Source organism: Montipora capricornis, chromosome 6, assembly GCF_036669925.1.
Source record: "Montipora capricornis isolate CH-2021 chromosome 6, ASM3666992v2, whole genome shotgun sequence".
In the NCBI taxonomy this organism is placed as follows: domain Eukaryota; kingdom Metazoa; phylum Cnidaria; class Anthozoa; order Scleractinia; family Acroporidae; genus Montipora; species Montipora capricornis.
In genome coordinates this window covers 12,555,502-12,578,405 of record NC_090888.1, presented here as the reverse complement: position 1 = coordinate 12,578,405, position 22,904 = coordinate 12,555,502, and the positions used below count along the sequence as shown (strand labels likewise).

Genomic DNA, 22,904 nt, shown 5'->3' with positions numbered 1-22,904 from the left:
AGACAAATGGAATTACCCAATAAAAAACGATCTCCTGTGCATGTGTACAAAGTATTCAAGGCTTTTGTCTTGGTTCAAATTCGAAGCTGTCATCAATAATAAAGAAATGGCGCGAGATTGTCCATATCCTTCCGTTTGCGTTATCTGAACTATTTAGATAACTAAACCTATTTGAACACTGATGCCAAAGCTGTTTGGGAACAGATTCTTTAGAAAGTTAATGTCTCGATACTTGGCGGAAAGTTTTCAAGCGAAGCACAACGCGCTGTACTCTCCTTTCCAAGATTTTCTGTCACTGGTCATCGACTGCTTTAACTTGGAACCTGTGATTCGAAGAAAAAAGGTGAGTGAGAAAACCTTAGGAAAAAGAAACGACGTAATGCATGTGCATATATTACAATGGACGCTTTCCATTCAACGGATCGAATTTTCCGGTGGAAATTCCGAAAAAGATCTTGTTACATTCAATTCCCACCCGAGATTTTCGAAAATTCCGTTAAATGGAGCAGTCCATCTTTCGCCGCGAAGAGAAGACACGCACGAGAAAAAATGGCTGCGGGAAATTTGGATTCGAGGTGGAGCGAGCGCTCGTGGTGAAAAAGGGACTGCTCGAAGTCTATTTTTCACCGGGAAGATTGAAGAACTTCACCGAACGTAAAGTCGACATATTCCTATTCTCAATTAGATCGGAATCCATTGTCAGTTTTGTCTAGTTGATATGTACTTTCGTACTAACATTTGCATACCGCGAAGATGAGTGAAGTTTTCCTAATGCTAAGTAAACAAGCTTTTTGCTGCCAAAACAAAAGAGAACGCAGATTGATTTTGATTAAAACATTTTAGACTTGTGGAGTATATTTTGAATCATTGCTATCGGATCTACCCTTCTTGAAAGCGGTTTCCTTGATATGACCTCAGTCTGCCAAATAGAGTATATCGGATCCCAACCCATCCGTGTTTGAAGATTGAATACCACATTTAAGGTCATTTAAATTAAGAGGATCTTTCCTCGTCGCGTCAGATAGACAGTGGGGTCGACGCATTTACTTACTTGAGCTGCTTTCAACAACGATTCAAAGAAGTAATGGGATAAAATTTCATAATCAACCGCAACATTCAATGGGAAACGGTGGCTTCCTGTTTTTCCCGCCAACATTTCGTACCATTCATTCAGGAAGAAAGTTAGAATGAGGAGCACTTATTTCCTTGTTTTTCTTTTATAATATTTTTGGGGGGAGAGGGAGGCCTATGCATTTTACAAAGGTAGATTTATAGTTTATGTTTCTTAAATCTTACAGCAATGATTGAAAGAGCCTTCTTTACTCATTTTTCTGCCTTTTGAGAATTTTATCGCATCATTGCACACGACTTATTCGCGCGAGAGATACTTAACAATTATTCCATGAGCGCGCTTTGGATATGAGATGGTAAATAGCAAACGAGGCTCGTAGCGCCGAGTTGGCTATAACCAGTCTCATATCCAACTAGACCCTCCGTGAGGGTACACTGGGTTGCCTGTGGTACGTGCACCCTTCCACACAATTTTTTTCAAGTTGGGGGGTCATTAAGACCATTTAAGGGGTCACACAGAAGTCATACCAGCAGAGGCTCTTTGGCTCACAGGTCCTCACACGTTCATACGACGAAACAGATCCTTTTCTGAGGTTAAAAACCTGGCTACCGGCCTATTAATTAATCATTTCTCAGAAAGAAGAAATTCCTGTCCTCTTTAGAAAAAATGGACACGCATTGCTTATGTGTGGTAGTAACACAGCGATTTATTCCATATAAAATGTCAACTGAGCTGTGTGTTGTCTTTCAGGAGATTCAAGTTGTCCTTGCGTAATATGTAGCTCTAACAGTGCACGATATTGTTTTGGTATTGTCTATCATTGTAGTGCCATGCTACGTTTGGTTGCACAAATAAATCGCAAAATCGAAAGTGACATCGCCGGAATTCAGCGGGCGCCGTGATTAAGTTACCGCAGCATGTTTACTCGCCAAACAGTGAAGCATCTGTGTCAAATGATGGCAAGATACCGGGTTTTCGTAAGTTTCTTTTTCTGTCAAGCGTTATGAAGTTTGACAATAAATGAGCGAAGTCAAAACAAAGATCACAATCGCCCAAACTCTTGTCAGGTTGACCATTGTTTCTGCTAAGTCAAAAATTTACTCTCCAGGACGACGTTATTTATCACCAGGTTATTCCATCATTTTGGAAATAGCAGCTACTTTATTATTCCTCGGCGTCACAATTTTTTGCTGATTTTGGGGCTCATTTTGTTGAAACTCAAACACGCTTCCAACAGACCTGTTTACTTTCGTGAACCTTCCCTGCTTACAAGGCAATACTAAAAATATCCTCCCGTATCACATTTCAATCTTAAGCTCGAAAATTCAATACACAACATGATATTACAATTCACAAGGGCGGAAAATGTCACGAGATCCTTTTCCAGCGAAACATTGTATTGAAACAAACAACATAAGATGCACTAAAACGCCGCTCGCGTTGCAATGACTTTCGACGCTATTGCTGGTTAACGAGAATAACAAACTGACGAGGCAGAATGTATAGGTATATTTAATTAAGTTAGCACAACAGAAAGACGCGAACCTCATTTTGACACGAAAATGCTTTACTATTGCCATTAAAACTAGCCAGTTTAGCGCGCATATCCTAAGACATGATGAATTCATAAAGGCCACCTTTTCCAGCGAACAATTTTTTGAAACAAACAACATATTTGCTATTAGAGACAAAAACCCCTTCCTATTTTACGTGCGTGAAGAGAAAAAACTCAATCTTGTCAAATATGCGCAATATTACAACAAACTAAAATTTCAGGATCAAACCGTTTCCATGAAGCACCTCTTCCTTAAATAATGAAGCTCAAAATAGACGACAAGCTTTCTTTCAAATAATTCCTGGCTGTCACATTTCCAATTTTTTACCTGAAGACTGTGCAGAGTTGATCACAGATCCACTTAAGGTGTTCGATTCGTTCTCTGTCTTTGTTGAACCCATAAGTTACCAGAGAATTTTCGATTTGGTTTCAGTGTTCTACATAACACCACACTATTAGAAATGCAGCTCACTTTGATTTCGGCTCGACGGGGGACAGATTGTTGTCGACGTCCATTACTCGTCGCTTTTAAAATTCACTTGCCATTATTGAGCTTCATAAGGGTATATTTTGTTCAAAGATCCACTAAAACGCCATTCGCATTACATGACTTTCAACGCCATTGCCGGTTAAGTTTATCATTCTACTGTGTCCACCAGAGAAATCTATGCATTATCACTACCCTCTCTATCCTAAGAAAATACGAGAAGAAGGCTCTATGCACAAACATACCACTTAGCAGGGGAGTGACAGGCAAGACTTTTACCGACACGGAAAAACAAAAAAAATAACACCGAACAAATGATACCCACTTTCCAACTGAGATTGCCATACGGCAACCCAGTAACAAGCGCTAATCGAATAACTGTTTTATTAATTCCTTAAACTCCAAAAGTTTGAAAGTACGAAATACGAACGAAAAAAGCGAGAAAATCCAGGCGAAATCGAAAAAACGTGATGAACATCCGACGCAGACGCAGATGCGACGACAGACGCAGGCTCATCACAAAAATATTTCTTACCTTTTCACGTACTTCTAAGCTTCGAAATTGATCCAAACTTTCGACAAAAACTTTTTTCTTTTGCTTTATACCAAGAGAAATTTTCGCTTTTTGTCGTAAAAGCTTTTAGTTTAGCAACGCTAAGCGCGATCATTTACCATATAAGGTCAAACTAAGGTATATGAGATGATACCGGAGATTGAGTGAACCAATCAGAGCACGAGAATTGCATTATCCGAGGTTGAGAATTTATTGTAATTGGTATTATTTTACAATGCTGATGCTATCTCAATTTTGATTGGCTAAAAGCACCCCTCTAATTCTAGATGGCGCTGTGTCATCGCGTCACACCTACAGACACTGGCATTTATGCATGTAGGTATGACGCGTTTTTGCAGACAATGAAGTTTTGTTTACATCTCGGGAACATTTTGCATAAGACCGTACAACTTAACTTTAGAATTTTGTTCAAAAGTTTCAGTTCGATTCAGTTTTTCCTGAAACGTTTTCAGATGTTTTAGGCTTAAATCCTTTCTGTAAACCTCGGCCTTGATAATTCTCGCTATCATGCTCAACCTCATCCAATAATTGCTTATTATTGCGCGCGAATACGTCGCCATTATCGAAATGAAATTAGAGGCTTTTAGCAGGCTGAGTTTTAAGTTGCATCTCAGATTCTTTTAGGGTGATAAAGGATATTTTCGTGAGCCCTAATTTTGAGTAAAACTTGTCCGTGAAGTGAGAATTTAGTAATCAAATCACCGTGAACTGTGATTTTGGTTTCTATCCCCTAGGATCATGAGTAATGGACCCAAACAGAGTCCAGTTCGCTTCAGGCCATGTTGTGCGACCCAAAAATGATTTCGAGGTTGTATTTAGTTGGCCGTTTGGAAAAAAATAGCCTTTCATCCGTCTTGAGCAAATGTTCAGGAAGTTAGCTTTCCGGAACAAAAACTGATTAAGTCTGGTCTAGTTAAAAAGAAAAAAAAAACAGCTGAGGGATGTCATCAGAAGTGTACTTTGGCTCTAAAGGGATTAAAACATTTTGGATTTCGGACTTTGGATTGAATTCCTTTAGCTCACTCAGATTAGCGAAACGTAGAAATAATTTTAATTCGCCAAGAACTCCCAGATTTTTTCGAAGGAACACTGCAACTAGCCAAATCCGTTGTGCTGGTAAGTAGAACAAGTATGATGTACTATCCTATTCAAAGTCTTAAAACACTTCAGATTTGTGAAAGTTCTTTGCGTAGTCGACGCTATGTTTCCGCATGACTATAGCCGGAGCGAATTAGAGAAGAGGACAAATTTGAGCTTCATTGCTTCATGAGGACTCTATTTGCGTTAAATATTCATTGAAAATTAGTTTCGTCCTGGACCGGCGCTTTCGTCTTTCTGAATAACTGAAGTTGTCCTCTGCTTTCACCACTGAAGTAGTTTGAGAGATTGAATGCTATCGTATGGCACTGTCTGAGTTAAAAATAACAACGTATAATACCTAGAGCAAAAGGAGGGCATTTACTATTCTCCAACAACTTGTCCCCTAATTAAGAAGACGCTTACCAAACGTTTACGTTGGGATACCTTAGTCAAAGAGAGGGGTAAAAATATAATACCGTAAAGTAAATCAAAATAAACATTCATGAATATTATAAGAGTCCATATTGCTAGTGCCCATATTTCAGTTTCAGTTTCAGTTTCCTCTTGCGTCATTTTTTGTTGACAATAATCACTTGAAGTCTCAAGCTTATCTAAGTAACCAAATGAAACTGAAAATTAAATCATTTCACATAAAATTAACACGATCAGGTCAAGTCAAATCATGTGTTGTCTTTTTATGAGAGGGGGAAACCGAAGTACACGGACAAAAACTACTCGGAGCAAAGTAGACAACCAATAAATGCAACCCACCATTGATCGCACTGCTGCACCAAACCTGAAAGTGTACTGACACTAGGTGCGAGCCACCAGATGCGACGTGCGAATTGCGTACACTCAAGCCAACAGCTATCCACAAGAGAATATGAGATACCTCATATTCTCTTGCTATCCGTAAACAGAGATGGTGCGATATAGTACAGTCGTATTGCAATTTTTAAATTCCAAAAAGAAGACATCAATCTCGTGCCCAGAGTCCGCTTTTGTTTTGGTCAGCGCCAAGAACACGAATTCTGGTCTGCTTAATGCAAGATCCGTTAAAAACAAGACCTTAGCCATCAAGGATTTCGTAGTCGAAAATGATATTGATATGATGGCTCTGACAGAAATTTGGCTTAATTTCGCTGACAACGATAATGATTTCTTCATTCGTGATATCTGTCCAACCGTCTACAAGTTTATACACACTTCGAGAGCTATTACACGAGGTGGAGGAACCGGTTTGCTGTATAAGAAATCTTTCAAGTTTAAGGAAATGCCGCAAGATGATTTTAGATTCTTTTGAATTTACTGATGTGCAACTATTTAATAATGCAACACCGTATGTCAGGATTATCATTGTTTACCGTCCGCCACCATCTGTGGCAAATGGTTTATCCCTGGCTTTGGTTTTTGATGAATTTTCAACCTTCTTGGAACAGTTGGCGGTCATTTCTGGGGACATCCTGATCTTGGGCGATTTTAATTTTCATCTTGATGTTGCCACTGACATGAATGCCATAAAGTTTTCATCGCTGTTTAATTTATTTGGCTACACCCAGCACGTTCGGGAGCCCGCTCACAGATTCGGTCATATACTTGATCTCGTATTATCCAGATCTTCTGATGGGATTGTCTCCAACTTTGTCATTGATTCTCCGGACGTTATATCAGATCACGGTTGTGTTAGATTTCGGCTTCACGTCAAGAAACCTGAGCATGAGAGAAAACGGATTTCTTACAGAAATTTACGGTCCATTGACTTTTATCAATTTAGTGTTAATCTCAGGGAATCACCTTTATTTCTGAATTTGCCTGATGATCTTGATTGTTTAGTAAATTGATTTAATGGTGTTCTTCGGTCACTATTCGATACTCATCCTCCTTTAAAGACTAACTCTATTGTTATGCGCCCAGCCGCACCTTGGTTTTCACAAGAGTTCATGACTCAGAAGAGAGTACGGAAGAGACTGGAGCGTCGCTGGCGAAGATCAAAACACTGTACTGACAAAGATCGCTTTATAGATCAGTGCAATGTGGTTTCGAATCTGATTTCTAATGCTAAGCTTGAGTACTATTCTGGCTTAATTGAGGACCATCGAGGTGATCAGCGGATTTTATTTCGAACTGTGGATAAATTACTGCACAAGAGAGCTGAACCGATGTATCCTCATTCTTCTTCTGATGTGGATTTAGCTGAGAGATTCGCAGACTTCTTCAATAGCAGAATTGTAGATATCCGTAATAACCTCTCTAGCGATGCTTGCGATGCGGCACCTTTCCTCTCAGATTCAGTCCACTGCCCTTTTCAGTTGACCAGCTTTGAAGAGGTCTCGGTTGAACAAGTGAAGCATCTTATCAAGGCTGGTTCTATAAAGTCGTGTGCTTTGGATCCAGTTCCTGTGTGTGTGCTCAAATTCTGCCTTCCTGACCTTCTACCGTAATAACTAAAATGATCAATCTTTCGTTGGAGACAGGAATTGTTGCGGACGTTCACAAGGAAGCGCTGTTGATCCCTTCTGATTGAAGAAGGTGGATTCTGACTTTAAGGTTTTTAGTAATTTTCGACCGGTTTCGAATTTAATGTTTACTTCCAAAGTAATTGAAAAGGCTGTTGCTCATCAGTTAACTAGCTATGTTTTGAATAATGATCTAGGTGAAGTTTTCCAGTCTGCATGCAAGAGATTGCATAGTACTGAAACGGCTTTGCTTAGAGTTCAAAATGATATCCTGCGAGCTATTGATAATCGCCGCTCTGTTATCCTTGTTTTGTTAGATCTATCTGCTGCGTTTGATACCGTTGATCATTCTATTCCTTTGCAGCGATTGTCACGTCGTTTCGGTATTAAGGGCATAGCGCTTTCCTGGTCTAAATCTTACCTCACTAATAGAAAGCAGTTTGTGATGGTTCGGGAGGGAAAGTCCACTATTCTAGATCTTTTTTGTGGTATACCTCAAGGCTCAGTCTTAGGACCTATTTTGTATTTACTGTACACGTCACCGTTGGGGGACATAGTTAGATTTCACGGGATGTGTTTTCACTTCTATGCAGACGACATGCAAATTTATCTTTCGTTTGAGTCATCTTCGACGGTTGACAAAGTGAGATGAGAGTAAGATCGCGAGAAGGCCTCTGGCACCCAGTGTAGTGTTCTTGGTGCTGACCAAAAGAAAAGCGGACTCTGGGTACGAGATTGCTGTGACGCAGATTTTCCACTGTTATTTTCATTTTTGGCATTCAGTTGCTAGTTTCGAATAGAGGAGACTTGTGAAACCAGAAAGCGTGTCTTGAGATGTGCTTTCATCTGTTTGCACACGCTATGAAGAAAATGAGGGAATTGGTAGGTAGGAATCGGGATTATGCCCCACAGAATTGTAAGACTGTCCAGAATAACTGAGTAGGACATTGAGTCGCTCGATGGCGCTTCTGCATTCCTTTAACTTTATAAAGCTTCCTGTATGTTCAAGCCATGTTATGTGAAAATCTGTCGAAATTCATAGTACTGAATTGCAATCAAGTTTCCCTTTAACTAGTAGAAAACTCTTTTTTTATCCAGTTGACATTAATTTCCCTAGTGTATCTATAAATAGTAAAATCCAACTAGTGGTCTACTATCAATGCTGCGTTCTGATTGGTTAAGCTACTAGTAGGCTATTTGTTATAGCCCACTAGTAGCGAAAAGCGCCGGCTTTGAAAACCAAAACAACAATTAAAGTCTAGCTTTAACTAGCGAAAGATGTTTTGTCTCGATATTTTTTTGACCAACTAGTTGGATTTTACTAAAACAATTATTCCTCTCGCCCTCATGGCCTCTGAGTCAATAGCCCATTCGGCCTTCGGCCTCATGGGCTATTGACTCAGAGCCCATTCGGGCTCGAGGAATAATTGTTAAGTATACATGTACTGGCAACCATTCCTGAATTGCGAAACAGTCATTGCTTGTTATCGAAATCCGAGAATGATTTACCACTAAGTTTTAGATATTTACAATAATTTAGAGTTGTTGTTGCGATGAAAGCTTATCACAGCTTTCTAGTAAGACAAAACAACAGATAGTGATCTGAATTTGCTGTGAGCATGTGGTTTTCATGTGACAGCTGTGGGCCACCTTTACACAGATAGATTCACAAACATGAAACCAAAATCTTTTTTTGTTTCTTTTCAGCACTGATTCACCGGGACTGGTGTGCTCCGGTCATATCGAGTAATCTCATAATATTTTGATCACCTCTGTCCGAGCAATTTCGTCGATCCTTTGATAGACAACGGCTGTGGGGTAAGTCATTTTGCGATGCAGTCATTTCATCTTCCTACATTTGATTTTTGCGCGACTCTTCTTCAACTACAGTGGTCGTAAAACAACTATCGAACTCGCATTTTTAATATATCGACCGAATGTACATGTGGTCACTTTTACTGAGTTGATGTTGAGCATTTGAAATGTTTCCTATCCGATTTTATAAAGCACAACCAATAACAACTAACGACAGCAAGAAAGCTCCCCAAACTTTGAACAGATGTCTTTAGTGTGGGTTTTGAAACAGTGAGCTGTATGTTATTGTTCTACCGAGATGTGATTTTCAATTTCGCTTTTGACGGAAATGTCACCGAAGCGCCTCTTTCCGAGCAAAATTACTGTTTTCTTCAAGCGAAGACTGAAGAAACTTACTTTCACCCAATGGAAGCATTGGTTTTTTCTGTTTCCTCTTTGACTTGTTATATATCGCCGGAAAAATGATGCATGGTATAGGCCAATTGAGGAATAAATATTGTATTATTGATATACATTCATCTGTGACCATGGTCAGGTTTCTCGCGATTCGATTTTAATCGTCTCGGGAGCGTAACATGGCCCATTTTGCCATGTTCCTCAGCCAATTTTAAATTGCAAGTGCGGCACATTTTGTCAAATTCTCAGAAGAACCACCAGTTTCTCCAAGATCATCCCATGATCTTTAAAATATTGACTGAAAAGTTAACGTGCCTTATCACGTTACATTGTTGCACTTCATGATCATTCAGGCGATCTTTGAATTCATGCCCATTGTCACGAACATCATGTGATTGTAACCTGTCAATGGACCAATCCTTGAACCTAGAAATTAATTAATTAAGTAATTTATTAAGTACTCTTCAATCATTTGTCATTCCAATCGATATTGTTCATCATCAATGAAAGGGTTTTTAGCAAACTGAAATACGACCAACATGAGCGTAGGAAAACACTGAGTCCTGGAAACCGACACTGCCACGATTGTGGTAGGCAAATTGCCATCTCTCTCGTTCACAACTGCCGCGCATCCCCAATGTTGGACAAATTTACTTCGATTTCAATGATGTAGCACAGGGCCTGATGTCATTCTATCAGGTTAATTCACGTACGTACCTGAAAAATGTATTTGAGTGCCTCTGTGAGTAGCTAACACTCCAAAATAGCTTTAACTTCAGTATGGGCTGGTCGACTCGTAATGGCTCCTTCCGTACAGTTTTATGAAATTGCCAAAAGCCTGGCCATAAATTTGTGCTCATTTTTTTACTACTCCACGAAAACATCGTTCTCAGCAAAATATGAAATCAAAAATGGGTGTCACCGCACTCGTTCAGAAAAAAATAGCCATTCTTTGTCTGATTATGTTTGGCGTCAATGGATGTCTGCCATTTTATCAATGTGCGCGAGCCAATGCGCGTGCTAATGACGAAAAAAATTATGCGCAGTAGGGTTGCGCAATGCAAAACGAGGGAATCACCTTAAGGACGGTGCTTACTATTGTTATTGCGCATACGTTCTGCGCATCTCGAGAGACTCGGATTTCCTATCGGTGGTGCTTATTAAAGCCTAGTTTTCATACGTCGGGAACATCCCAGACGATCGGGGATTTCACAGTTTCCCGACCGTCCCAGATTTTGCTGACTAATGAAAACCATAAATCGTAGACATCCCGATAATCTGGGATGGTCGGGGACGAATCGGGAAAATAGGAATTGTTTCTATTTTCCCGACGTGTCCCAGATTTTTGAGATCGTCGGCGATCATTCCCGACATATGAAAACTTTCAGGGACGTCGGCGATGGTTTTTAGCTCGTTTCCAATCCTCTAAATTGCATGTTTCAATTTTTGGCGCACTTTCCATTTTCCGCCAAAGTGGCCATTTTCCGATATGTTGGCAAAATCTGGGACGGTCGGGAAACTGCGAAATCCCCGATAGTCTGGGATTTTCCCGACATATGAAAACTAGGCTTAATACAAGGATATTTTTTCGGGGTTCAAAACTATGCGGAGAAAGCAGAACTTAGCAAGTGCTGTTGGTATCCAAAATTTGAAAATTGGGTATGAGGATGCATTTCTCAGGGATAATTAAGCTTCAATTTGGAAAAGAACGACACCGTCCTTAAAAGCGACAGTTACCGTTAGGTTTAAGGTAATTCTCATGTAGTGTTTTTCACAATAAGTGAAGCCGCTGGCCAGCATCTTGGCCTTGTTCTCGTTTCGAAGTCACAACTATCCGCTGATTTCAAACTTCTGAACGATCGGACGCTGAGATATGTAGTTGTGTACGGATCCACTTATTAGTTTTAATGTCCAGGGACTGGTCAAGGGAAAAAGTTGTCATGTAAATGTAGGTTAGAGTGAGCACCAGTGCCAGTGGCACTAATGTCGGCGAAAGTGTTCCAGTGTCGTTTCCATTGCAACAGTCGGAATCCGTTTTGGTAGCAGATAGTGACAGTGAGGGTGTTTGTCTCAGTGTGGTAGTGGTGTCTCTGCCAGTGTCACAATCTTAGTGCTAGTGAGACAGTGGTTATTTTCATGTCATTGCAAGTTTCGGTGTTTGTAGTGTACGCGAAGGACTTTTGGTTACTGATATGAATAGAACAAAGATGGACGCACACGCAGGTAAATTTTGGGTTATTCATAGCCAACTAAAAGCCCGAATATGTGCAAAAATAGAATTTAGCCTCGTCTGATGTGATCCGCAAATGACGCAGTATCAGTGTAGCTGGCCACACTAACGCACAAGAAAAATCTTATGGGCATACACTGAACTCCATTCTTGTGCAAACATTTTAAAACTCAACTCAAGCGAAGCTAAACTAAACTTGTATTACGATAGTGGTATACGGCACTTTTACGGCCCCTCAATCGAATACGTGTGATGAATCGAAGTCTTTATTTTACGATAGTTGCACTTCATTAATAGACAAAGGCTAATTAACTTGTGGTCCTGAACCCGACCAATCCGCAAAGCCGGGAACGTCGTGCCCTGCTCTTCTTGAGTAGTGTGAGTGGGATCTTCAACGTTCCACACTGCAATTCATGAAGCGTTGCGAGACGGGACCTACGATTTATAGTCCTTATCCGAGAGAAGTTGAGGGTCTAATAATGCATTTGCGGATGCAATTACAAAGACAGCACTTTCTCCTCAGTTATTTTTAAAACCCGGAGTGTTGGTCCGACCGGACTTGAACTTACGACCTCCCGCACGGTAGTATGCCATTGGCATGCTCAGCCATTCTCATCCCCAGAGCCCGCCTTTCTTTTGGTCGACAGCACTAAGAGAACACGGACTCTGGCCAGGGCCATTTTATACGCAAGCACAGTGAAAGTCCATTTTTTGTGACTGCAATCACGGTTGTTCCCAATTTCCGAGTCTGCGTAGACGAGTCGGAATTCCATGATTTGCGGACTTCCTGCTTTGGAACTGGCCTGAGTCCGTGTTCTTGGCACGAGGACTCTGGGGACGAGAATGATGCTCAGCAAACTGAGCGAACACGGTTGGTTTACCAACTTGCAGGTACCGAGTACCCGGTTTCCGATGAAATATTTAATATTGAAAGTAAAGTTCAAAATAACATCACTTCTAGCTGAGTTGCCAGCCCACTATTCTTCTTTATCTTATACCAGTTAAGGTAAGTTACTGGCTTAAATAAAATCATTTTGTTCGACTCAATTTGACGATACACGAAGGCGAATTTGAGTCCAATGATATTTTTAGAGTTTAATATTTAGTTGCGTGGACGCCAATTGCATTTCTCAAATATTCAAGACATGATATCGAAAGTGCTTTGAATATTTTTCCCCGATAACTGAAAGTACATACCTTTCAGTTATTAGACGCATAAATAATGGGGAACGAACAAAAGAGGCGACGGAGAGAATATTGAGTATTGAATAAAACGTAGGCGTAGAGTTCCCCCAAACCTCAAAGAACAATTCCGTGGTGTATGAAATAGGAAAAATGCACATTTTACGGCTTCGGGGCTTTTCATTCGAGCGAGAGGGACTAGAAATTGGATTGCAATATTGTTCTTGAGGGGGGGGGGGGGGGTAGAAGATAGAAGATGGTTATATTTTGCTGAATCACCTAGCAATAAAACCTTGGCCCAAACTTTGTTTGTTGTGCAAACAAGATTCTTAAACGTTCACAAGATTGTTATGGTGATTATTAATTAAAAAGGGAATATCTGGTAAGGTCTATTTTAACGTCCTTCCTCGCTTTTTCTTGGGACCAACTGATATAAGAGAGAACGCCTGATGACAACATCAGTTGTTCTCGGATGTTTCAGCAAATAGTGCCCGATTCTGTAAATACCACTTTTACTTGAGCAAAAATTTTGGTTAGTGCGACTGACATTTTACGTAATATTTCTTCGCTTTTGTATCTCGACGGAGATCGTTCAATGTCCGCCCCGAAGCCCATGGATTACTGGTTTGAGTAGGAAAAAGATATTTTTAGATCGAAAGTGGCCTTAAGTCACATGCTTTTATGGCGAAAAAGGCAAGATATATTACATTGAGCTGTTGCCGGGACACCTTGGCATGCAAGTATAATGTTCTTTTTATAGGCACTCGATTTCGATATTAAATAACTAAAATTCAACTCCTTTTTAGAAACCAGTGTTACGAAACTAGATCATCAGTCCTGATGAATTACGCTTTGGGCTTTCGTCCTCTCTATTTGTACGTACACTCTTCTTCTGGGCAAAACGAAAGTAATTTATATTTAGAATATGCGGTTTCTCGAGTGTTCGCTTCATCTGCATTGGTAGAAACTTTTAACTTGCCTCTGGGTCGTGATTCTGCCTGCACTATCAATGAGACATGAGACTCATAGGACCTATAGGTCACCAAAGACCTCATACCCTAGTTTATGTAAGAACACTGCTAAAATAAATGATGAATCCTCTCTATTTCTCATAATACAGACATTTGCCTCCAGAGACAAACCAATTCACAGTAGATTGGTGTGACACTGCCGGATTCGAAAATCCAGAAACACTTTGTGGAAAAAAAGGGAACGTATACCCCAACCAACTGCGGTGCCGCTAACTCCGGGGGCTGAGTTACGATAAGCAATCATGGAAACTAACAATACACACTTAAATCGAACTTAAAGAGGCTCGAAAGGGTTTTCAGCTGAGCGCGCGCGCGTGCGTAAGCCACACACGCAATTCGTAAGCTGCTTGCGTCAGCTCATGATTCAAATGGGTCACCAGAAATAAACAAATACCGCTAATTTCGCTTACCTTTCTCCAATTCCTATATACATGGAATGTAAATAGAGCTCTCCTATGCACGAAAACTACGAAAATTCGACTTAAACGGTTTAATATATAGTCGCTTAAATTCGTTTGTGTTGACCTGTAGCTCCACTCGCGCGCGGACTCGAATGAGCGGGTGACGCATGCGTAAATGCTGATCTTGTAACCCCCTAATTTTTCCTGATTTTGCAACTTTACTCGTTTATATCTCTGCTTCTGGACGGTGAATTTTTTTCATTTTTTGCATGTTAGCTTAGATTAATTTAAACCGTTTGTCTTTATAATTAAAAAAATTCTGTAGGTGAAAAAAAAAATTAGAGTCACAATTCAAAAAAACTTATTTTTCTGAAAAACTGACCTACAGATTTTGTTGAATTTTAAATATCTTAGAGAGTATTTCTAACATTATCTGGTAACGATGAATGGGAAAATTTCACCGTCCTGTTTCTTCAAAAAGGACCACATATGTTGATTTTAAGGCTCAAAGAAATGCCTAATATCGTTGCCATGGTAACATCATTTTTCCAGAAAACATAGTGTGAGAAATCTACGATAGGTACTTAATACCCTGGCCAAATTTCGTCTTGATATGATTGCCCTAACTGTATCTAAGGACAGAATATGTTTATTTGTTTGAAAAAAGGAGAAACTATTTCGAGCCTCCTTAAACTTGGGAGCTGAATTGTTGCTGACCTAGAATGGTTTTCAAATCATAGCGGACTACTATGACTACTATATATGTCTGACACTCTTCTCGTAATCTCTCTCGCTCAGCATCAATCCTCCTGTCCGTGCAGGCAAAAACTATTTCCGTCTATATCGCTTCGCTTTATTGTCAGAAATACTATTTCCTCTATCCAGTCGAATTCTCGAAGCACGACATTTCCGTTTTTTTGAAGGCGCAATGGAAACGGCGTGGTCGCGTGAGGCTGTTCAGTGTCCATTCTAGAAATTAGCCAATAAAGAGGGGTGCTCCCCCACCCGGAGAATTTTAGAGTTAAATTTGCAGACAATAGAAGGAAAGAGAGACGAACACTAACGGAAGCGATTATTTCCCTTTAAAACAACGATTTCCAGGTGATAATTTAAGTTTCTGTATTTGAGATGTAATCATTAAAAGTGAAAGCGCTTGGTACGTTTTTCGGGCCTCGTCTTGCACATTCGTCTTTGTCAACTTGCGAATACCGCAATTCAAAGGAGACCTTGCTTTGCACAACCTCGTTCCCAGGGTCCTCTCTCTTTCTCCCTTGAGGGAGGAAAAGAGAGCACCCTGGAAACGAGGTTGTTCTTTCCATAAAGAAACCAAACGAAAGTAATTCGATGTTTTTGGTGCCTACTCTGTTAGAAAAAAACAAGACGCCAAGTAGGCGTTCACGTGGGATGCACCGATTAAAAACAAGCAACAGGCAGGGAATGTAAATAAAAATGCCAGTTAACGTTGTTGTTGACATTACGGGTGCTGCATTAGCTCAAACCTCTTCTTTACTTTTTGCTCTGGTTGTGAGGCGCAGAGCTGAAAATCGAGGGCAGTTTGTTTTTCATTTTCGAAAAAAATTGTTGTACTTTGACCAATAGAAGCGCACCATCTGTGCATTACGCGGTTTTTGGTTTTTCAACGTGACATATCTTTGCCCTTTCCTCTCTGCTCCTACGGCGGTTTGTTTTTCATTGTAGCCACAAATTATATTTTACTGATATTCTCTTTTTCATGTTCTTACTGTTACATTGTTGCTGCGCAAGTTGTGTTTCAGTTCATTAAAAAAGAAAAATTGACTGCATAATTGTTGCTTTGTTAGCATTAATAGTGACAGGACTAAGTAAATAAAATATTTGAATTAATAAACAGTTCACCATTATTTTTAAAATACAACCACACTTTTGAATTTAATGAATAAGGAACATATTTCGATGTTTCAAACATCATCATCAGCCATAGTCAGCATAGTGAGTATAACAGTCACAAAATTTTGTGTATATTATATTTAAAACTAGCAGTAATCGCAGATTAACAGAGTGCGTTCGACATGATTTTTAGCCACTCAGGAAGTGCAAAAGTTTTAGAGTATTACCTTGTGATCCATGGAGAGAATCTCTGATAACACTATTTTTAATTTTATTTTGATTTTATTAGCTTCGCCGACTTAGTATTAAATATACACAAACAAAACAAAAGATGTAAATGGGACAATACAGCCAGGGACACCGCAACAGCTTACGCGAATTGTTGGTTTTCACTCACGTGATCAACATTCATGTTTTTCAACGAAAACAAAAGAAAACGTTAGCATAATAATAGAGTTAAATTCCGAGAGGATTTGGTCGGGGCTCCAACATGGCGGCCGTGACGTCATCTGAAAACCGAGAATTACTGCGGGCCTGGAACACATAAAATTGAAATAAAAATTACAATAAAAGTTAATGAGTAGTTAGTAGCAGCAATCAACTTATCAACCTCGTTCCCAGGGCTTTTTCTCTAAGAAAATGGGAACGGCGGGAAAAGGCCCTGGCATCGGCCGGTCGATTCTATTTTCTTATTGGCTGGTTGCAATGTTACAATAATTAATGTAATTTTTATGCGATTTTTGTGAAATTTAATTTCATACTCAAAATGGGGCCAGTAAGGAGGCGACGCCAACTAAGATCTTTCCCAGAAATCCGGTTTGTATGCTTTGCTCGGAATATAAAGACAGTCATGCTAATTTATTACACCCACAATTTCTGGGTGTTTTAGTGGGTCATGTCACCGGCCGATGCCAGGGCCTTTTCCCGCCCTTCCCATTTTCTTAGGGAAAAAGCCCTGGGAACGAGGTTGTCAACGTATCTTGTCTCTATAACCTTCACTTTAATATCTTGCTCTATAATTCTACAGGGAAAGAACATAAAATTTATAATGCTGTGAATGAGTGTTCCGGGGAGAACTGAGAAATATTTGACTTATGCCAGCAATATGCTACTGTACACTCACCTAAGAAAACAGGAAACAGACAGCTAGGTAATAAAAACTCTAAGATGAGTACCTCCCAACTGAACACGTTTCATTGAAATTGTATCAAATTCTTAAATGGCCTGTGTTCACGACTAACATGAATACATAATTAATGAATTGACCCAGTGTGTTGCCTCCATTCGGCTGGGCAGTTCTTGTGTCTTTCAAATAATAAACATCGGGCCACAGTGACAATCTCCACCCCAGAGCTCTTCTCTTTTGCGCATGACTGAGGGAGAGAACAGCTCTGGGGAACTCTGAAACAAAGTGTCTTCTCATTGGTCTTCGTGAAGAGCAATGAAAAGCGTTTCTGATTGGTGCATTCATGTTAGCACGAGGAGTGAGCTGGCGCCGTAAGGTTCAATCAGCCAATTTTTGGCTATAAGAACCATACTGTGCATTTTTTTCCATATAGAATTTCCCAGAGCCTTGGGTCATATGCAGACTTAAGATCTGAGGCTCTGGTGACGAGAATGGCCATAATGATTGCTTGTTCGGGACCGAAATTAAAAGTTGTAGTGAAATAGCGCTTTGGCCACTAAGCGACACAACTCATTGGAATAATGATTACTTTGTTAAAGATAATGACACAATGACCGCCGGGCTACTCGGTAGATTCAACTTGTTGCGCAATAACCGCAGAGCTATGTAACTCGAAACGGTTATTTGTGACCACAAGCTTTATTCATTTGGTTCGATGTAACGTCGGTAAATTGACTGCTGAGTTCGAAAACGAAACATTCGAGTACAAAACCCCTGCATTGCTGTATGAAATATTCCGACCAGGAGTCGCATACACTTCCCAAAGACTCTGACGAGCATATTAAAAGGTAATTTTACTAACGAGGATAAGGCTTTCAAAATCCAAACCAAAATTTGCCTACATGAAAGTGAGGCAAGTGCGTGTCAAACTGTGTAGACTAGTGTCGATCCCGTCTGAAGCGAGGCTAGGAATGAAAGCGAGGCAAATTTGTGTCCAAACGAAATTCAATTTTTTTCGCAAAAGCAGCGCAGAACACCTATAAACCAGAGGATACCCACAAATTTAGGTTTGCGTTCTCCTCTGTCGAACGCAAATACAACCACTGTTACCCTCACTCTGGCTGATGATGATGTTTAAAGCATGGGGACATGTCCCTTAACTCAAAAGTGTGGTTGCATTTTAAAAAAATAATAGTAATACTTGTGCTATTAAGACCAGGATTCTCTGTTGATTAAATGTTCGTTACAAGCAGATTAATTCAAACCAACCAACCAACCATATTACAGAAAACACAACTGATACCACTGTAAAAGTTTAAAATTGTAATGCTGAACTGATATGATCAACTTGTTTGTTTGTTGAGTTCGGGTTTCACGAAAGCGTCCTTGATTTTGAGTTGATAGAAAGAGGTAACATTATCAACAGCAACAGTTTTGAAACAAGAGACATCACAATTATTCGGACAATTCTTAGAAAAACTAAGATGCTTGAAAATATGAGAAGTCTTATCCCGAAAAGGGTGCTCATTTACGTTTCACCAACGTAGCGAGCACCACAGCCACAGCCACAAGTAAATTTGTACACAATACGCGGTTTGGAAGAATCCGGAATAAAATCTTTTGGCCTAAAAATGTTGCACAGTTTAAAAGATGAATAGTAACACCTGTCCTATCGAGACCATTTCTTAAACAGTTTGCATTTAAATTATACTGCCGCGACCGGAACCGTCGTGATCATTTCCGTTACAGATGTGATTTATGGCATTTTCAAGTTGTGAAATCCGATAAAATAAGGTTCCGTTTTTGAGATTAAATGAAGTAGTCTAACCATTTGCTGCTTCTGTGTGTTCATGATTTGAAGAATTAACACCGCCATAGCGACGAAAAGGCCTGATCTGGGTTCATGTTCACTACAGAGAGCCTACAGAGTAAAACGCCGAAATGGTGAAATCCGATCGATTGCTTAAACTTTTCCAATTATTGTCACTTTCGTTCGCGGTATCAAAGTTTTGAGAATTTTGCTCCGGACTAAAATACGGGAAACTATCTTCGACGAATTCAGTCTGAGAAGGTAGTAATTCGAAAAAGGGAAGTAGTATGTAAAGAATAAATGCTATACCGAGTAATTGCATTGTGACTAAACTTGATAGACAACAAATGCAAGGAAACGATGTTATGTGCTTGTAATATTTCGATATAAATCTATATCATCTTCGGACTAAGGCGGGATACAATTAGCAGAATTTAAATACTGCGAGATTGTGCAACAGTATAATCACGTGAAAATGAAAAACAAAGAAACGAAACTGTCAGGAGAATAGGCGGAGTTCTCTACTGGCTTTTAAGCCATTGTTCAGAAATGGTGTTAAACGCTTAATATGGTAAGCTTCTTTATATAGTAATAGATTCCAGTAGTATGTGCAGTCCTTGTCACCCAAGAGCTTCGTGATAAGCACGTGGCTAATTTCCATGACTGACTACGATGACACTCAAGCCGTTTTTAAACGTGGGCTTGCCGAAGGCATCCCATATAAAGATATTAAGTTGAAAACAGACCGGCTCCTAACGAAAACGAGAGGTTCATTTAACGCCTATTTCTTTTCTGTTTCAAAAGAAAACATTTGCTTTCCAACTAAGCGGTGCAAACAACGAAACCGAAAACTTATCGTTCCAAGTTAAAACCACATCTCATGACTCAAAAAAGTGAAAGCACTTTAATTGTTCCGTCATAGCTAAGAAGCAGGGAGTGTCCCTCGTGATGAATGATTTTTGTCGTGAGAAGGAAGTGAAAGAATACATGCTAACAGTGGCATCGTCGTCGAATACCGTTACAGCAGTATTAGACAGTATTAGTCAACAATTTGTGTTCTTGCTGCTTCTGGGATCTCAATTTTAACACTTTTTCCAGACAAGGTACGGCGGATAACCGTAAAACACCTTATTGTTTCTTTTTAGCGTTTGATATTCATTATTATAGGTTCGATACATGTATAAGTTGTCTACCAAGTGGCAGGGAGTAAAGCTTGTGGCATTTTATTTTCTATTCCCTATAATATAATAGTGATGTCCATATGATTAATTTTGGTACTACGTGGTAAAATATATATGTGGCAAAGAATGCTGCAGAATTTTATTATTAATTAAAGCACAATTAAAGAGGAAGTTTAACAGGGAACGTGAAACCTGAACAAGTATTCTTGACCTGAGCCTCGAAACTAAGCTATTTAAATTTCTTAGTAGAAATAATTATACCTAAAATCTGCTTTAAACAGCAAAAAACCGGGGTATAAAAAACATCGACAAGTAATGTAGTACACTTCCTGCAGTAAACCCTTACTTAATTTCGGCTGAGCGTGCGCGCGTGCGCGTGAGCTGCTCGCGTTAGCTGAGGTATCCAAACGGGTGACCCGTGTTAAAAAACCAAAAGCGGAATTAAATTTTCTTAGAAATGTTGAGCAATATCTGAAACCTGGGTTTATTCACGCTCTAATAGTTCTCATCAAACTAGTTTTTAAGATATTTCCTAAGAGCTGAAAGTAAGAGTGTCTTAATTTAGGCAGTGATGTACCGTCAACGTGGTAAGATTTGGAGCCTCGCAGACACCCTTAAGATTAACAAAGGATAGCATTAGACAATTATCAAAACGTGGCAATCCTAAAAGGATCGAAAGTTTCCATTGGAAACCCACTGACTTTCGAACCTCATAAAGTTCTTGTAAGTTAAGGACAGTGCCTACTAATTCAAAGGTATTTTTGCGCGGTTTAGTGAATATGCGGGAAAAGCAGATCTTAACAAGTGATATTTAAACCAAAACGAAAATTGGGGGTAACCACGCATTTTTCGAAGATAATTAATCAGCAATATTTGTAAAAAGCTTTAAAATACAAAGCAATGTATGGCGTTCTTTACCAAACTAAAGCTTAATTATCTCTGAAAAATGCATGGCTACTCCCAATTTTCTTTTTGGATACCAAGAGCACTTGCTAAGTTATGCTTTCTCTGCATAGTTTTAAACCGCCCAAAAAATATCCCTGTATTAATAAGCACTAGTAATAGGAAATCCGAGTATCTCGAGATGCGCAAAACGTATGTTGTTATACAAGGAAACGGACCATCGAACCTAGCCGGAAAGCACATGCTGAACCTAAAGTACCTCATAGCCAGCTACACACAAAAGGAGCCTACAATAGGAAGGTAATGGAGGCGCGCATTAAGACCCTGAACATAAAGGTGGCTGGAACCAGTTTCACGACTTTTAAGGGCCTGTTTACATGGACGTGGTGTAACCCGCCTAGGCGGGTACCGTATGAAACACCTAATGCGCCCACTATTGTGACGTAATAGGATACCATGGCAACATGAAAGCTCTCCAAAAACACCCTATATTTCGTCTTTACTTGCTTATATCGCGAAATTAAACTATCGGCAAAGTTTTGAAAAAATTCATAGGAGCTGATTCAGAGCTACCTTAAATTTTTCGAAAATCATTACAGTCGACTCCTGATAACTCGAACCTTTAAGGGAAATTGAAAAATGTTCGAGTTATCGGGAGCAAGGAGTTGAGCAGCAATTTTACCCTGGGTAACTCGAGCCCTCGATAACTCGAACTTCCCGCTCACTGGAACCAATTTTCGTTTCCCTTCACTTCATTCTCTGTGTACTTACACTCTCGATAAGATCCGATAACCCGAACTACATCTGTCAGTACATGACAATCAAAACAAACAGTGAACTACGGTCCAAAACAGTAAATTTATTATGAAGCAGCCCTGTAATCTTTGACCTTTTTTGCATTATACAAAACGTGCCAGTCCAGTTCAGGTTTTAGGTTGGTTTGGGGTACAATTAACTTCAGTGCCTGTATCTTCATAAATGTATGACGGAAATCAAGGCAAAATCAATTTTTGTTCGAGTTAGAGAGGATTCGAGGTATCGGGAGTTGACTATTGCCCAGTGCTTTCCAGTAGGAAAACAGCTGTTAAGTTGGCCAATCAAGGCAAGCGTAGTACAGCATCTGACATCTTGATGTTTTTGGTGTGTGTCAGCCCTTTTTGTAATTCAGTGATCAGTATACCGAAAGATTCTTGGTCGAAATTAACTCTCGCTGGAACGTAACCACCCTTGTTGGAAGCTAAAAAGTAGCTTTTTCCTGAATTTGTAGAAACTGGCTCGAGCCTTGTCACCGAAAAGCGAGAACAGAACTGAGATCTGACGCGAAACTGAAAAGTGCGCTTGCATTATATTGCTTCCGTTCAACAAAAAATTCAAAATTATTCCTTGATCCGTTCTTTGTTGCAAACATTCAATCTTTCTCCAACAATTAGCATTCGATCAGTATATGAAAAGTGGCAAGCACACTTAAAGTCTTACGTTGAAGAAATGTTTTTTTCCAGAACAAAATTTAAATCTCTTTCCAGGTGCACTTTTCGATGACTGTAATAACACAAGCGCCGGATCAAATGTGCTTGCGATCACTCAGTTTATTGCGGCCATCGCAAATAGTCGTTTGTATCTGCGATGTTCTGCGAAAAGAATATATTCTCGTTTCCAAAAATCTTGCGGCTATTTAAAAAAACACGAGCCGCAAAGATGAAGATATCTGTATATTATTAAATCCAAAAAATATATAAAAA

The 22,904-nt window shown here is 39.7% G+C and overlaps 1 protein-coding gene across 1 annotated transcript in view; it reads left to right on the top strand.

The window, feature by feature from the left end:
* The window catches only part of LOC138051552 (serine-rich adhesin for platelets-like), a 124,734-nt gene that overhangs the window by 33,450 nt on the left and 68,380 nt on the right, over positions 1 to 22,904 (top strand). Inside the window, exon 3 of the mRNA XM_068897777.1 lies at positions 8,932 to 9,042. The gene's annotated coding sequence lies outside the window, so the exon portion shown is untranslated. The remainder of the gene's footprint in view (positions 1 to 8,931; positions 9,043 to 22,904) is intronic.